Source organism: Myotis yumanensis, unplaced genomic scaffold (genome assembly GCF_028538775.1).
Source record: "Myotis yumanensis isolate MYYU_CA2020_CCGP unplaced genomic scaffold, mMyoYum1.0.hap1 SCAF_1, whole genome shotgun sequence".
Taxonomy (NCBI): domain Eukaryota; kingdom Metazoa; phylum Chordata; class Mammalia; order Chiroptera; family Vespertilionidae; genus Myotis; species Myotis yumanensis.
Window position 1 is genome coordinate 151,118,692 of NW_027223752.1, and position 11,086 is coordinate 151,129,777.

At 40.1% G+C, this 11,086-nt stretch overlaps 1 pseudogene; it reads left to right on the forward strand.

The window, feature by feature from the left end:
* The first annotated feature begins 827 nt into the window (after nt 1–827).
* LOC139006027 (transforming protein RhoA-like) lies at nt 828–1,363 on the forward strand (annotated as a pseudogene).
* The last annotated feature ends 9,723 nt before the right edge of the window (nt 1,364–11,086 follow it).

Genomic DNA, 11,086 nt, shown 5'->3' on the forward strand with positions numbered 1-11,086 from the left:
AACAAACTGACTTGGGATTGTATGTGATGGAGGGGAAGAATGCTTGGGGATAAAAGGAAGTCATTCTGGCTTATTTCTCTAATCATGAGGTCCTGTAGCTCCACTTACTCTCTTCGTAATGGTTTCCCTCATAGTTTGTTGATACATAAAAGCATATAAAACCGTAAAAGTGATCATGTGTTCCTATATTCTATAAGTTATTTTTATGGAAGTCCATGAATGGTGTTACTTATTGTTTCTTCACATTAATCATTTGGGATAATTTGCCTTCCGTGAATAGAATATAAAGGTAAAGGGCCGGGCTGGGTGGCTCAGTTGGTTAGAACATCATCCTGATTCGCCAAGGTTGTGGGTTTGATCCCTGGTCAGAGCACATATAGGAACTAACTAATGAATGCATAAGTAAGTGGAACAACAATGGATGATTCTCTCTCTCTCCCTCCCTCCCTTCCTCTATGTCTAAAATCAATTTTTAAAAAAGAAGTACAAATTGGTAGTTACAAAATAGTTACAGGAATATAAAGTACAGCATAGGGAATATAGTCAACAATATTGATAATATTGTAATAACTATGTATGGTGGCAGGGGATACTGGAAATATCGGGAGGAACACTTTGTAAAATATATGATTGTCTAGTCACTATGCTGTACACCTGAAACTAATACAAAATAATATTGGCTCCCCGCCTGCCGCCCTCCGTGGGTTCTCTCCTTAGTCCGCTGCCTCCTTAGCCGCCCGCCCTAGTCCCGAGCTTGGAACTCGTGGACCCGACTGGCGTTGTGGGGGCAGAGAGGCCGGAGTGGGAGCGTCTCTCGATGCCTTTCATCTGAGAAGTTCAAGGCACTTGGTAGAGCTTCTGCCACAGGCCGCGCGTGGGTCTTGCAGCACATTTGTAAGCAATGGCTGCCATCCGGAAGAAATTGGTGATTTTGGTGATGGAGCCTGTGGCAAGACTAGCAAGGGCCAGTTCCCAGAGGTGTACGCACCCACGGTGTGTGAGAATTACGTGGCAGACACTGAAGTGGAGGGAGAGCGGGTCGAGTTGGCTTTGTGGGACACAGCCGGGCAGGAGGATTAGGATCGCGTGAGGCCCCTCTCCTACCCGGACACTGATGTTATCCTGATGTGTTTCTCCATTGACAGCCCTGAGAGTTTAGAGAACATCCCAGAAAAATGGACTCTGGAAGTCAAGCATTTCTGTCCCAATGAGCCCATCATCCTGGTTGGGAACATGGGGACATGGGGACATGGAGTGTTCAGCAAAGACCAAAGATGGAGTGAGGGAGCTTTTTGCAAAGGCCACGAGAGCTGCTCTGCAAGCCAGACGTGGGAAGAAAAAATCGGGGTGCCTTGTTTTGTGAACTCTGCTGCAAGCACAGCCCTCACGCGGTTCATTTTGAAGTGCTGTTTATTAATCTGAGTGTATGACTCCTGGCCTTTTTCATTTATCTCTAATTTACCTAAGATTACAAATCAGAAGCCATCTTGCTACCAGTATTTAGAAGCCAACCATGATTATCAATGATCCAGACCACCTGGCCCGCCGGGCCCTCTGACACGGCTCTAACAGCCCTCCTCTGTGCTCCCACCTGACACACCAGGCGCTAGTGCAAGGAATTCCTTAACTTCTTGCTTCTTTCTAGAAAGAGAAACGGTAACTTTTATGAGTCAGGCTGTAACTACTTCATAACTAACATGGCTTGCCTGTCATCTGTCAGCTGCAAGGTGCTCTGGTGAGCTACCACTTCAGAGCTTTACTCCGAGCAGATTTCATTGTGGTACGTCTGGAGTGGGCATCCAGTTTTTTCAAAATGTGCTCAGCCAGAGAAGCCCTAGTTCATGCAGCTGTGGCAAAGTTACAGTTTTGTGGTTTCATGTTTGTTACCTTATAGTTACTGTGTGATTAGTGCCACTTAATGTATGTTACCAAATATATATATATATCTACCCCCCCAAAATACAAAATAATATTAAATGTAAAATATAATTTGAAAAATAAAATATTTTACTTTTTATACAGATTCTAGTAGGAAATTATTTCTATTTTTCCTTTTCAACCTTATTTACATTATGGAAAGAGAAGGTATTTAAATTTTTCCTTTATTTTTTGTTCTTTTATTTGTTAAATATATAAGCCGGTAACCTTTTGGTAATTTGTTTCCCAAGTCGTATTACTCAAAGAAACCATGCCTGTGAGTATGCCAATATCAGCCTGTATTTTTCCAGCTTATTAACTTGTCTGCTCAACTCAGCTTTCTCTATCCTACAGGGCCCCATCTGCAGTTTTAGCAATATTGATGATTAATTCTATAAAGGGTGGTTTAAACTGCAAAGAAGTATACCTGGAACTGAGCCAGAGAACAGCCATATCCTCTGAGATATCTCTACAGCATGGAAAGAAATGTTTTCTGAGACATTTCTATTACCTTGCTGAAAGATAGTCTAGAAGCTCCTGGTCTAAGTGCTTCTGGAGAGCCATGGCAATAAGTTAGAAGATTGTAAACTTGCAAGACAAATGACCCAGTTTAGGCCCTCATAGTGACTGTATGTTAGATATGAGGAAAGTGGAGTATTTCTCACACTCAAAAAGGAACATTCTGCCTTCCGAACTATTTGTTAAATTTTTCATCTGGCACAACTCCCCCCCGCCCCCCCCCTCCCAATTTTTGCTGTAATTGTATCATTGCATGGCAATCTGAGTACGTGCAACGATATCTTAGCAATATAGAACAGTGCCAGTTTTCAAATGGTTATTTCCACCATTTTGAGTCATGTGATCTGAGACTAGCTTATTTTTCCAAAATGTCAATTTCTTCATTTATAACATCCTCTTCCCAGGGTGGTTGTGAAGATTACACAGACAATGAGTGTGAAAGTATCTGGCACAAAGTAACAAATCAGTGTGGACTCAGAAAGGCAATGTTAGGTTTCAAGAATTCCCTGAGTCTGTGGAACATCTGTATTCACAGCTGCCTGACATATTCTTGAATTATTTGGTATTTAGAAGTCAAAGGGTGAAACTTTTTGATAAGAGATGCATATATGTATTAAGCATATATATTTTAAATCTTGAAAAACAAGTTTACTTAAATTAGTTAAAACAAGAAAATTATATTTTAGATGTTCTTAAACTAATATGGGTAAGTTTATTTAGTGTTACATTTACTGAAAATATTTAGAGATACTTTGTCTCAGTGACTTTTTCTTGCTAATGAATAATTTGTAAAAAAATAGGAGGAAAGAGGCTTGATTTGATTATTCTATCTAATAAAAGAATAATATGCAAATTAACCATCACTCTGTCACTCTGTCACAAAGATGGTGATGGCCCTGGAGCTGGAGCGAGCAGGAGGCTTGGGTTGCCCCCGGTGATGGAAGAAGCCAAGCTTCCCACCTGCCCTAGCTGGCACTGGGCTCTGCTCAAGGCTACAAAGTTTCAATTATAGAAGATAAATAAACCCCAGATACCTGCTTCCAACCAGCAGTGGCCTCCGCTCAAGGAGGGGCTGGGAGCCTGGGTTGCCTCTGGCAACCCAGGCTTCTAGGACCTGAGCTCCACTCAAGGCTACAAAGTTTCAATTATAGAAAATAAATAAATTCCCCCAAAAAAAGAAAAGAAAAAAGGAGAGGCTGGGACTTGGGTTGCCGGGGGGCGTGGCCAGCCTGAAAATGACCATAAGCCCCTCACTCAGGCTGGCCAGGCACCACAGTATGGACCCTGCCACCCTGAAGGCGCTGTGGCCAGCCTGAAAACAGCCCTAAGCCCCTCACCCAGGCTGGCCAGGCACCCCAGTGGGGACCCCCACCCTGAAGGGGGTGTGACCAGCCTCAAAACAGCTCTCAGCCCCTCACCCAGGCTGGCCAGGCACCCCAACGGGACCCCCCCACCCTGAAGGGGCTGTGGCCAGCCTGCAAACAGCCATCAGCCCCTTACCCAGGCTGGCCAGGCATCCCGGCGGGACCCCCACACTGATACAGGACACCCTTCAGAGCAAACCAGCCAGCCCCCACTCATGCACCAGGCCTCTATCCTATATAATAAAAGGGTAATATGCAAATTGACCCTAACACCAGAACGACTGGGAATGACTGGTCACTATGACACACACTGACCACCACGGGGCAGATGCTCAATGCAGGAGCTGCCCCCTGGTGGTCAGTAAGCTCCCACAGGGGAAGCTCTGCTCAGCCACAAGCCAGGATGACAGCTGCCAGCACAGCGGTGGTGGCGGGGGCCTCTCCTGCCTCCTCAGCAGTGCTAAGGATGTCCGACTGCAGCTTAGGCCTGCTCCCTGCTGAGAAGTGGACATCCCCCAAGGGCTCCCGGGCTACCAGAGGGATGTCTGACTGCCAGCTTAGGCCCGATCCCCCAGGGAGCAGGCCTAAGCCAGCATGTGGACATCCCCTGAGGGGTTCCTGAGGGACCCGCCTGAGTGCACAAATTTTTGTGCACTGAGCCTCTAATATAGAATAAATAAATGAGGATATAATAGTATCAGTGATTACATTGTCATTTCTCCCCCAAATGTCTTATCTTAATGAACCTTTATTTTACTCTTGACTTTATTTATGCTCTATTGTTATAAACTATTAATTATGAAAATAGAGTAAATATTACTAAAAGCCTCCAAAAATTTTATAATATAATTTTCATATCATTTTAATTTAAAATATTTGTAAAATTATAATAGTTATTAGTTTATGGTTATAAAATTTTTAATTCAATGGGATTATGTTTTTTTTCTTAGTTTCATATAGAAACTTTTTAAAACAGTTGTCAGTATTATAATTTCCTATCATTTAAGCATGCAGTTTTATTTATTGTGCCTTTTAGACATTTCCCAATCAATCACATTGCCACTGTGATTGTTTGGTCATCTCATTGGTCCTTTATTTTGACAATTTAAATTGTAACTTGGCTATTATCTCTTTATGTAATCTTTTCTGCTTCAAACCCTGCTCCACAATATAATCAGTCATTTAAAAAAATGAGATCATAGCAATTCTTTCTTTAATACCATTATATGGTTTCTAATAGCTAGAAGAAAAAGTTTAAACTACCTATCTCTGTGTAGAAAAGGTTTTAATAATCTCCCCAATTTTCATTCCTGATGTGTCTCCAGCACATTAGTGCATTTAAGTTGCTCAAGGTGTTTTGATGAATGAATGAATGAACCTACCATTTCAGGTTCCTTCTGCCTACCTACTCTCTGCTCCATTCCCACACTCAGCTCTTGCTTTGCCTTAAACATGCTATGCTCCTTCCTTCCCCGTATGCCAACTGCATGTAAGCCTGCAGAAAAAGGTTTCAGTAAAACAAAGGGATTTTGTCTCTGAGATTCATTAATTTTGGGCCATATTCAAATGCAGAGAAGAGGGTTGGCATAGTTACATGTTACAAGACAAGGCACTCATATAGGCACTGATAAAAGTATCAGACTGTTTATAACTGGACCTTTACTTTAATCATATCCTTATTGTTGAGTAAATTTTATGATTCTAGAAAAGTAAGCTCAGAAAATGAAATAACACTGTTTCATAATGATAAAATGCATGGATTTCTTTTACAGTAGGCATCTCACAATGTTCGGAAGAAGTCTTTTGGGGAGAAGAGGAAAGTGAATATTGGAACAGTTTTAAGAGAGAAGAGAGTTTTGAGAAAGAGCTGTAGAAAGAACTGAGTGATTTCCCTTTACCTTCTAGAACAGCCGTGGGCAAACTACGGCCTGCAGGCCGGATCTGGCCCATTTGAAATGAATAAAACTAAAAAAAAAAAAAGACCGTACCCTTTTATGTAATGATGTTTACTTTGAATTTATATTAGTTCACACAAACACTCCATTCATGCTTTTGTTCTGGCCCTCCGGTCCAGTTTAAGAACCCATTGTGGCCCTTGAGTCAAAAAGTTTGCCCACCCCTGTTCTAGAATGAGCTAAACACATATAGGAGCCTGGGGAGAGCAGGATAACAGGGGAAGGTGTGGCCAGGCACCCCAGTAGGGACCCCCACCCTAAAGAGTGAAAACAGAGCCCGACTGGTGTGGCTCAGTGGTGAGCATTGACCTATGAACCAGGAGGTCATAGTTTGATTCCTGGTCTGGGCACATGACTGGGTTGCGGGCTCTATTCCCCATAGGGGGTGTGCAAAAGGCAGCCGATCAATGATTCTCTGTCATTGCTGATGTTTCTATCTCTCTTCCCCTCTGAAATCAATAAAAATATATATTTTTTAGAAAGATCATTCTACAATCATTTAAGGTTACTGTTGTGGAGTAATCCTATATAATAAAAGGCTAATATGCAAATAGAGTGAATGGCAGAACAACCAGAACAACCGAACAAACAACTGGTCGCTATGACATGCGCTGACCACCAGGGGGTGTGTGTGTGGAACATGGTGGACTTTGGCCACTGCGGGATGGTGGAGCAGGTGAGTGGGGGCGCCAGACCAGGGAGGAGAACCAGTTGCTGTCATCAGGGCGAGCCTCTGGTGGTTACTGAAAATTCTTTGCTCCCTCACGCCATGGTCCCGCCCAGCACTTGCACCTGCTGTTGCTGCTGGCCCTGCTCACACCTGCTGCTGGTGCCCAGAGCTGGTTCCGATCATTCAGTGCCAGGAGCTGGTGCGAGCAGTGGCTGCCAGGCCCTGATCGCCCCTGAAGGCTTCTCCCCCTCCCCCTGCTCCTTTGGGGCAATTAGGGCAGCAGCCGCCAGTCACACCAGCTGCTGGCGCTGGCCCCAATTGCTCTGCGCTGTCAGCATGTGTGAATGGGGCCTGTGCTGTCAGCACGTGGGTGCGGTGGTGGTGGGAGTGGGGCTGCCGGCAGACAGGGGACTGGAGCCACGGTGGGAGGGGCCGGGTGAGGGCGCAGAGCATGGGCCAAGACCCATACTGTGTCTACCGCAGCCTCGAGGCCCACAGTTCCTTTCAAGGTGCACAAATTCGTTCACTGGCCCCTAGTTCTATATAATAAAAGGATAATATGCAAATTGACCATCACTCCAACACAAGTTGGCTTTTCACTCTAAATAGCCACTTAATCAAACACATAGTATCTCTACTAAAAAAGTTACGCTTTTCCTCATTTGCAGACAATATCTGTAATAACAAGATAGAAAATGAACCTCGAGGGAAAGACATTCTCAGGTGACATTTATAACATATTTGTTCAGAGAAAATTCTCAAGTTTTCTGAACTGATTTTCAACATGATGCATGATTGTTTTAACAACAACAAAACATTATCTTTTATCCTAATTACTTAGAAAGAAACCAGGAAGCTTGAAGGTTTCTATTAGAAGTCTAGAGGCCTGGTGCACAAAATTCATGCACTGAGCAGGGGTGGTCCCTCAGCCCAGCCTGCACCCTTTTGCAGTCTGGGAGCCCTTGGGGGATATCCGACTGATGGTGTAGGCCTGCTCCCTCCTCCCAGCAGTCTGACATGCTTAGCGCTACTGTGTAGGTGGAACAAGCTCCCACCACCACTGCTGCGCTTGCCAGCTGTGAGCCCGGCTTCTGGATGAGCGGTATTCCCCTTTGGGAGCGCACTGACCACCAGGGAGCAGCTCCTGCACTGAGCATCTGCCCCCTGGTGGTCAGTGCACATTATAGTGATCAGTCGTTCCACCGTTTGGTCGATTTGCATATTAGCCTTTTATTATATAGGATATGGTAGATTGGAAAAGTTGCTATGTCTCTCTGAAAGTGGTCCAGATTCACAGTCTTATGAGCAAAGCACAAATACTAGCAGTTAATTAAATCTGCTAATTATACATGGCAATATTTGTTTTTTATGTGTTTTGGCACTATTTATTAAATATATTTTGTTTTATAATAAAAGATTGAATCAGTATACATTTGTCAGGACTAGTTGTAAAATTCCTCAGAGCCAGTAATGGGCTAAAAATGAGTTGGTAGTTTATAAAATTTACATATTTTTATTGTGATATAGACACATACAGTAAAATGCACATATCTTAGGGTACAGTTCATTATATTTTTTAAAATATATAAAGTGTGCATATCCTAGGAATATAGTTCAATACATTTTAAAAATGTGTATATAACAGATAATCCCTAACCAGATCAAGATATGAAAGATTTCTGGCAATTCTTTCTATGCCTTTCAGAAGAGAAGCCACTAGCTTCCTCATGCCACCATCAAATCACTAAGAGTATCCCCCCCCCCCCCCCGACCCTCCAAAAACACTTTGAAATTAAAATGAGTGAAATTATGCCATATGAACTATTTTCTGTTTGGCTTCTTTCACTAAAGATTATGTCTATAAGATTTATTCATGTCATTACTATGGTCTTATCTGTCACAAGGATTCTACACTCTGATTATTTGATTGAAGTTTACTTTTTATGAAAAATTCAATATAAAATTATTTCTAAAGTCTAAGTCATTTTAATGTTATTTATTATTAGATTTCCTGTTGCTTTTTGTACTATGTACTAGAAATGATATTAGAATTTTTATTAAAAGAGAAAATATTAGAAATTGCATTCTAAGGATCTGTTGATAATCTAGATACCTATGAAAACAATGTGCAATATCAAATATTTGGGCTTCCCTATATTAAAAACTTCATAATAAAATATTTTCTCTGAAGAAATGGAAGATTCTATTTTTTTTGCATAATTCAGTGTGCTATCAGATTTTTCTCTAAATAATGTGTAATATTTTTAGTGAGACAATTATATAGTTAACAAGAAAGTCCTGTGTTTGATGTTCAACTATAAAAACAAAATATACTGGAATAGATATTGTTTTAGAATATAAAATATTTCCAATTTATAATATTCCACATAACTATTAAAAGATAAAATAAAATAAATTAAAAGTTTTATTTATTTTTTATTTGTATACAGGATTCCTTAATATGGGAAAGTCCAAAATGGTAAATTTGGCATTTTTGAAGAGCATAGTGACAGGAAATCAGGCAATTTGATGGTCTCATTATTCAGACCTGAAGTAGTCCAGACTGAACATTATGTAATACCACATCCTCAAACTAAGGAGACCATAATTAAATTGTCAGTTTTAGGTATATTTTCTTCCTCTACATATATATCTCAGAAAATAATTACATTTTTTATTTTCATAGGGGTTTTTATTGCTCTATATCTATTTGAAAGCATATAATTCACAACTTCTGAGATAAAGAGAAAATTTAAGGCAGTGATTTGAGAAAATATACATAACTGGATGGAGTCAGTGGCATGATATACTTATACTTTATAATATAAAAGATGTACAGATCATTGAGTCTAGTCCCCTTGTTTCTAAGCCCTTTATAATGTTTAAACAGAATTGCAGAAAGAAAATAGGATAATCCACTGAGCCAAACCGGTTTCGGCTAAAATAGGATAATCAAAAGAGAAAAAGAGTAAGTGGTCATTTTAAATTCTTTTTATCTTTGTTAATAGTCAAAATATTAGGACATTTAAATCCCAAATTATACTTTGAGCACTTCTAAGTTTCCTAGAATTATTTCTATTAATTATTAATGATGATAATTAGAATATATTGAATGATCATTATTTTCTAGACACTGGTTTAATAACTCTATGTAGATGTTCTCATTTGAAATTACTGTTGTTATTAGCATAAGCTTCCATTAATATTCCTATGAGAATATTAATGTTATGATCAGATAATATCTGAATAGTCCCACAAAATAGATATTTTAAAAATAATTTATTTACTCAACAAATATTGTTAGTTATATAGCACATAATGTTTAAATTCTAGGTGAGTAGGAGAGACAAAATCTCTGTCCCCATGCACCATATATTCTAAGGTGAGGCAGGAAATAAATAACTATATAATATGATGGGTAACAATAAATGCTATAAAAGAAAATAAAGTGAGGGTACAGTGAATGATGAAAGATGCTATTTCAGATAAGTTAACAAGAAAAATTCTTTCTGAGATGAATTACAAGAAAATGTCATGTGAATATATAGGATAAGATTGTTTAAGGGAAAAACGCACGGTAAGTCCAAAAACACAGAGATTGGAACAGGCATATAGGTCAATGGAACAGAACAGAGAACCCAGAAATCAACCCAAGCCATTACGTTCAATTAATGTTTGACAAAAGAGGCAAGAGCATACAATGGAGTCAGGACAGTCTCTTCAATAAATGGTGTTGGGAAAATTGGATAGACACATGCAAAAAAAAAGAAACTAGACCACCAAATTACACCATACACAAGAATAAACTAAACATGGATAAAAGACTTAAATGTAAGTCTTGAAACCATAAAAATCTTAAAAGAAACCATATGCAGCAAAATCTCAGACATCTCTTGGAGCAATATGTTTACCAATAAATCTCCTAGGGCAAGGGAAAATAAGGAGAAGAGAAACAAATGGGACTGCATAGAAATAAAAAGCTTCTGCACAGCAAAAGAAACCATCAACAAAATGAAAAGGGAGCTCACTATATGGGAAAACGTGTTTGCCAATGATACATCTGATAAAAAGGGTTAATTTCTAAAGTATGTAAGGAACTCATGCAACTTAACAAAAGGAAGACAAACAATCAAATTAAAAAATGGGTCAAGGACCTAAAGAGACAATTCTCCAAAGTGGACATACAGATGGCCAAGAGGCATATGAAAAAATGCTCAGAGTCACTAATTATCAGAAAGATGCAACTTAAAATGACTATGAGATATAACCTTACACCTGTCAGAATGGCTATTATCAACAAATCAACAAATGACAAGTGCTGGCGAGGATGTGGAGAAAAGGAAACCCTAGTACACTGCTGGTGGGAATGCAGACTGGTGCAGCCACTGTGGAAAAACAGCATGGAGCTTCCTCAAAAAGTTAAATATGGAACTGACCCATTTGACCCAGGGATTCCATTTCTAGGACTATGTCCTAAGAAACCCAAAACACCAATCAGAAAGAATGTATGCCCCCCTATGTTCATAGCAGCACAATTTACAATAGCTAAGATCTGCAAACAGTCCAAGTGCCCATCAGTAGATGAGTAGATAAAAAAAGCTGTGGTACATTTATGCCATGGAATACTATGCAGCAGTATAAAAGAAGGAAGGACCCTTTGA